The sequence below is a fragment of the Cryptomeria japonica genome, unplaced genomic scaffold, assembly GCF_030272615.1.
Source record: "Cryptomeria japonica unplaced genomic scaffold, Sugi_1.0 HiC_scaffold_15, whole genome shotgun sequence".
NCBI lineage: Eukaryota > Viridiplantae > Streptophyta > Pinopsida > Cupressales > Cupressaceae > Cryptomeria > Cryptomeria japonica.
Genome location: NW_026728837.1, coordinates 1,174,260 through 1,180,298, shown reverse-complemented (window position 1 = coordinate 1,180,298; position 6,039 = coordinate 1,174,260). Strand labels below are relative to the sequence as shown.

Genomic DNA, 6,039 nt, shown 5'->3' with positions numbered 1-6,039 from the left:
CACATGTGAGCGCAGGTCGTTGCGCCCGAGGTGGTGTGTGGGCACCGCGTTGCAGACGGGACACTGCACGCACACGACGCCCCCTCCAGGTGCACGCACGTAGGCCGGGCCGGGTGCACACCCGACGCCCTAGCAAGGTGCGCGCACCCGGGCAGGGCTCACACTTGGCGAACGGGGCGCACTTCGCGAGGGAGGGTGTGCACCTCGACGGGGGTGGGTGGCCGGGGTGGATTCGCACGTGGGTCGCGGTTTGCTAAGTACACACTGCGACAAGCTCATAACGGGTGCGATCATACCAGCGTTAGTGCACCGGATCCCATCAGAACTCCGCAGTTAAGCGCGCTTGGGCCGGAGTAGTACTGGGATGGGTGACCTCCCGGGAAGTCCCGGTGTTGCACCCTTTTTTAGTTTTTCGCCGGGCGTCGCAATGCTATTTGAATAAACCTTTTGCCCGTTTGCGTTCTCGTCGGGGCCGGGCCGGGCCGGGGTGCGCTGCCCGCACTACCAGCGCGCGCGGGGGCGACACCGAGCGCGCACCCGAGGCGCCCCGAGCACACAGGCCACGGTGCAACCCGGGCGTTGTGCGCGCACCCCGGTGCGCCCGAGGTGCTGCGCGCGCACCCAGGTGAAATCGGTGTGCACCTCGGCCAGTGCGCGCTCGGTCGAGTCGCGCACGTTGGCCAAGGTGCACGGTGATGTTTCTTACTCTAAGGTTCCGCACCAGACGCCCGGGACAGGTGAGCGAAGCTGGGCGGGGCCGGGTGCGCGGCCGGGGCAGGTGCACGCAGCTGGAGAGAGCTTTGGAGCACACTTCGGAGCGCACCAATGATGCGCTCCATTCAAAAGTTTCCTGAAAAGGCAAAAAAAGTTGAGATTATAGAATTTCCCACTTGAGAGATTGTAAAAAAAAAAAATTTAAAATGAAGGAAACGCGGGTGCCAAGGTGTGCGCAGCCCAGCCAAGGTGTGCGCACCAAGGCGCCCACCCTGGCGAAGGTGCACGCAAGGTGCGCACCCGAGGCAAACCGGACAATTAACCCAACTTTCGACTTCGCGCGCACCTTGGAGCGCACTTCGGAGCGCTCCTTGGTGCGCACCAATCTTGGGCACCTCGGAGTGCACCATGGCGCCCACCAAGGTGCGCACCCGGGGCAAACCGAGCTCCGACTTCGTGCGCACCTTGGAGCGCACGAAAGGTGCGCACCATGGCGCCCACCAAGGTGCGCAGCCCAGCCAAGGCGTGCGCATCAAGGTGCGCACCCTGGCGAAGGTGCGCACCCGGGGCAAACCGAGCTCCGACTTCGTGCGCACCTTGGAGCGCACAAAAGGTGCGCAACCCAGCCAAGGTGTGCGCACCCCGGTCAAACCGAGCTCCGAATCGTGCGCACCAGAGGTGCACGCCATCGTGCGCACCTTGGAGCACACTTCGGAGCCCTCCTTGGTGCGCGCCGATGTTGCGCACCTCGGAGCGCACCCGGGGAAAACAATGCAATTAACCCGACTTTCGACTTCGTGGGCACCTCGGAGCGCTCTCGGGTTCGCACCTCGGAGCACACCGAGGTGCGCACCTTTGATGCGCTGCCTTCACCAATTTCCAGAAAAGGCAAGAAAACATTGAGAAGGTGTGCGCACCGAGGTGCCCACCCTGGCGAAGGTGCACGCGAGGTGCGCACCCGGGGCAAACCGGGCTCCGACTTCGTGCACGCCGCACCTTGGAGCACACTTCGGAGCGCTCCTTGGTGCGCACCAGGGCGCGCAACCCAGCCGAGGTGCCCACCCCGGCGAAGGTGCACGCGAGGTGCGCACCCGGGGCAAACCGGGCTCCGACTTCGTGCACGCCATGGTGCCCACCGCGGCGAAGGTGCACGCGAGGTGCGCACCCGGGGCAAACCGGGCTCCGACTTCGTGCACGCCGCACCTTGGAGCACACTTCGGAGCGCTCCTTGGTGCGCACCATGGTGCCCACCAGGGCGCGCAACCCCGCCGAAGGTGCACGCGAGGTGCGCACCCGGGGCAAACCGGGCTCCGACTTCGTGCACGCCGCACCTTGGAGCACACTTCGGAGCGCTCCTTGGTGCGCACCATGGTGCCCACCAGGGCGCGCAACCCCGCCGAAGGTGCACGCGAGGTGCGCACCCGGGGCAAACCGGGCTCCGACTTCGTGCACGCCATGGTGCGCACCGCGGCGAAGGTGCGCACCCGGGGCAAACCGGGCTCCGACTTCGTGCACGCCGCACCTTGGAGCACACTTCGGAGCGCTCCTTGGTGCGCACCAGGGCGCGCAACCCAGCCGAGGTGCCCACCCCGGCGAAGGTGCACGCGAGGTGCGTACCCGGGGCAAACCGGGCTCCGACTTCGTGCACGCCGCACCTTGGAGCACACTTCGGAGCGCTCCTTGGTGCGCACCATGGTGCCCACCAGGCCGCGCAACCCAGCCAAGGTGTGCGCACCAAGGTGCACGCGAGGTGCGCACCCGGGGCAAACCGGGGTCCGACTTCGTGCACGCCGCACCTTGGAGCACACATCGGGGCGCTCCCGGGTTCGCACCGGCGTTGCGCACCGTGGTGGGCACCTCGGAGCACACCAAGGTGGGCAGCGAGGTGCGCACCTTTGATGCGATGCCTTCACTAATTTCCATAAAAGGCAAAAAAAAAACGAGATTTTAAAATTTCCGTTTTGAAAGATAGTGAGAAAAAGGGAATGCTGGTGCCATCTTGAGCCCGCCCTGGTGCGCAGCCCAGCCAAGGTGTGCGCACCAAGGTGCCCACCCTGGCGAAGGTGCGCGCCCGGGCAATTAACCCAACTTCCAACTTCGCGCGCGCCAGGGTGGGAGCGCACCCAACAACCGGGCCTGGGAAGAGCCAATGCGAGAAACCCCACCAAACGCTCTGACAAAAAAAGAGGGGGCGCTCCAGTAACCCCGCTTCGGAGCGCACCCTGGGCAAACCCAGCCAAGGTGCCCACCCCGGCCAAGGTGCAGGCGAGGTGCGCACCCGGGGCAAACCGGGCTCCGACAACGTGCACGCCGCACCTTGGAGCACACTTCGTAGCGCTCCCGGGTGCGCACCTCAGAGCACACCAAGGTGGGCAGCGAGGTGCGCACCTTTGATGCGCTGCCTTCACTAATTTCCAGAAAAGGCAAAAAAATAAAATTTCCGTTTTGAAAGATAGTGAAAAAAACGGAACGCGCGTGCCATCTTGAGCCCGCCCTGGTGCGCAGCCCAGGTAAGGTGCCCACCCTGGCAAAGGTGCGCACCCGGGCAATTAACCCTACTTCCGACTTCGTGCGCGCCAGGGTGGCAACCGGGCCTCGGAAGAGCCAATGCGAGAAACCCCACCAAACGCTCCGACAAAAAAAGAGGCGGCGCTCCAATAACCCCGCTTCGGAGCGCAGCCGGGGCAAACCCAGCCAAGGTGCCCACCCCGACGAAGGTGCACGCGAGGTGCGCACCCGGGGCAAACCGGGCTCCGACAACGTGCACGCAGCACCTTGGAGCACACTTCGAAGCACTCCCGGGTGCCCACCGGCGTTGCGCACCGTGGTGGGCAGCGAGGTGCGCACCTTTGATGCGCTGCCTTCACTAATTTCCAGAAAAAGGCAAAAAAAAATGAGATTTTAAAATTTCCATTTTGAAAGATAGTGAAAAAAAAGGAACGCGGGTGCCATCTTGAGCCCGCCCTGGTGCGCAGCCCAGGCAAGGCATGCGCACCAAGGTGCCCACCCGAGGTGCACACCCGGGGCAAACCGGGCTCCGACTTCGTGCAGGCCGCACCTTGGAGCACACTTCGGAGCGCTCCTTGGTGCGCACCATGGTGCCCACCAGGGCGCGCAACCCAGCCAAGGTCTGCACACCAAGGTGCCCACCCCGGCGAAGGTGCACGCGAGGTGCGCACCCGGGGCAAACCGGGCTCCGACTTCGTGCACGCCATGGTGCCCACCGCGGCGAAGGTGCACGCGAGGTGCGCACCCGGGGCAAACCGGGCTCCGACTTCGTGCACGCCGCACCTTGGAGCACACTTCGGAGCGCTCCTTGGTGCGCACCATGGTGCCCACCAGGGCGCGCAACCCAGCCAAGGTGTGCGCACCAAGGTGCACGCGAGGTGCGCACCCGGGGCAAACCGGGGTCCGACTTCGTGCACGCCGCACCTTGGAGCACACATCGGAGCGCTCCCAGGTTCGCACCAGCGTTGCGCACCTTTGATGCGCTGCCTTCACTAATTTCCAGAAAAGGCAAAAAAAAACGAGATTTTAAAATTTCCGTTCTGAAAGATAGTGAAAAAAACGGAACGCGGGTGCCATCTTGAGCCCTTCCTGGTGCGCACCCCAGGCAAGTTGTGCGCACCAAGGTGCCCACCCTGGCGGAGGTGCGCGCCCGGGGCAATCCGGGCTCCGACTTCGTGCACTGCATGGTGCCCACCAAGGCGCGCAACCCAGCCAAGGTGCCCACCGCAGCGAAGGTGCACGCGAGGTGCGCACGCGAGGTGCACACCCGGGGCAAACCGGGCTCCGACTTCGTGCACGCCGCACCTTGGAGCACACTTCAGAGCGCTCCTTGGTGCGCACCAGGGCGCGCAACCCAGCCGAGGTGCCCACCCCGACGAAGGTGCACGCGAGGTGCGCACCCGGGGCAAACCGGGCTCCGACTTCGTGCACGCCATGGTGCCCACCGCGGCGAAGGTGCGCACCCGGGGCAAACCGGGCTCCGACTTCGTGCACGCCGCACCTTGGAGCACACTTCGGAGCGCTCCTTGGTGCGCACCATGGTGCCCACCAGGCCGCGCAACCCAGCCAAGGTGTGCGCACCAAGGTGCACGCGAGGTGCGCACCCGGGGCAAACCGGGGTCCGACTTCGTGCACGCCGCACCTTGGAGCACACATCGGGGCGCTCCCGGGTTCGCACCGGCGTTGCGCACCGTGGTGGGCACCTCGGAGCACACCAAGGTGGGCAGCGAGGTGCGCACCTTTGATGCGATGCCTTCACTAATTTCCATAAAAGGCAAAAAAAAAACGAGATTTTAAAATTTCCGTTTTGAAAGATAGTGAGAAAAAGGGAATGCTGGTGCCATCTTGAGCCCGCCCTGGTGCGCAGCCCAGCCAAGGTTTGCGCACCAAGGTGCCCACCCTGGCGAAGGTGCGCGCCCGGGCAATTAACCCAACTTCCAACTTCGCGCGCGCCAGGGTGGGAGCGCACCCAACAACCGGGCCTGGGAAGAGCCAATGCGAGAAACCCCACCAAACTCTCTGACAAAAAAAGAGGGGGCGCTCCAGTAACCCCGCTTCGGAGCGCACCCTGGGCAAACCCAGCCAAGGTGCCCACCCCGGCCAAGGTGCAGGCGAGGTGCGCACCCGGGGCAAACCGGGCTCCGACAACGTGCACGCCGCACCTTGGAGCACACTTCGTAGCGCTCCCGGGTGCGCACCTCAGAGCACACCAAGGTGGGCAGCGAGGTGCGCACCTTTGATGCGCTGCCTTCACTAATTTCCAGAAAAGGCAAAAAAAAAAGGAGATTTTAAAATTTCCGTTTTGAAAGATAGTGAAAAAAACGGAACGCGCGTGCCATCTTGAGCCCGCCCTGGTGCGCAGCCCAGGTAAGGTGCCACCCTGGCAAAGGTGCGCACCCGGGCAATTAACCCTACTTCCGACTTCGTGCGCGCCAGGGTGGCAACCGGGCCTCGGAAGAGCCAATGCGAGAAACCCCACCAAACGCTCCGACAAAAAAAGAGGCGGCGCTCCAATAACCCCGCTTCGGAGCGCAGCCGGGGCAAACCAAGCCAAGGTGCCCACCCCGACGAAGGTGCACGCGAGGTGCGCACCCGGGGCAAACCGGGCTCCGACAACGTGCACGCAGCACCTTGGAGCACACTTCGAAGCACTCCCGGGTGCCCACCGGCGTTGCGCACCGTGGTGGGCAGCGAGGTGCGCACCTTTGATGCGCTGCCTTCACTAATTTCCAGAAAAAGGCAAAAAAAAATGAGATTTTAAAATTTCCGTTTTGAAAGATAGTGAAAAAAAAGGAACGCGGGTGCCATCTTGAGCCC

At 63.8% G+C, this 6,039-nt stretch overlaps 1 non-coding gene across 1 annotated transcript; it reads left to right on the top strand.

Annotated features, from left to right (window-relative positions):
* Positions 1–282: 282 nt before the first annotated feature.
* Positions 283–401, top strand: LOC131860836 (5S ribosomal RNA). The gene has a single exon (XR_009359929.1). It is a non-coding gene; the product is annotated as a 5S ribosomal RNA (ribosomal RNA).
* The last annotated feature ends 5,638 nt before the right edge of the window (positions 402–6,039 follow it).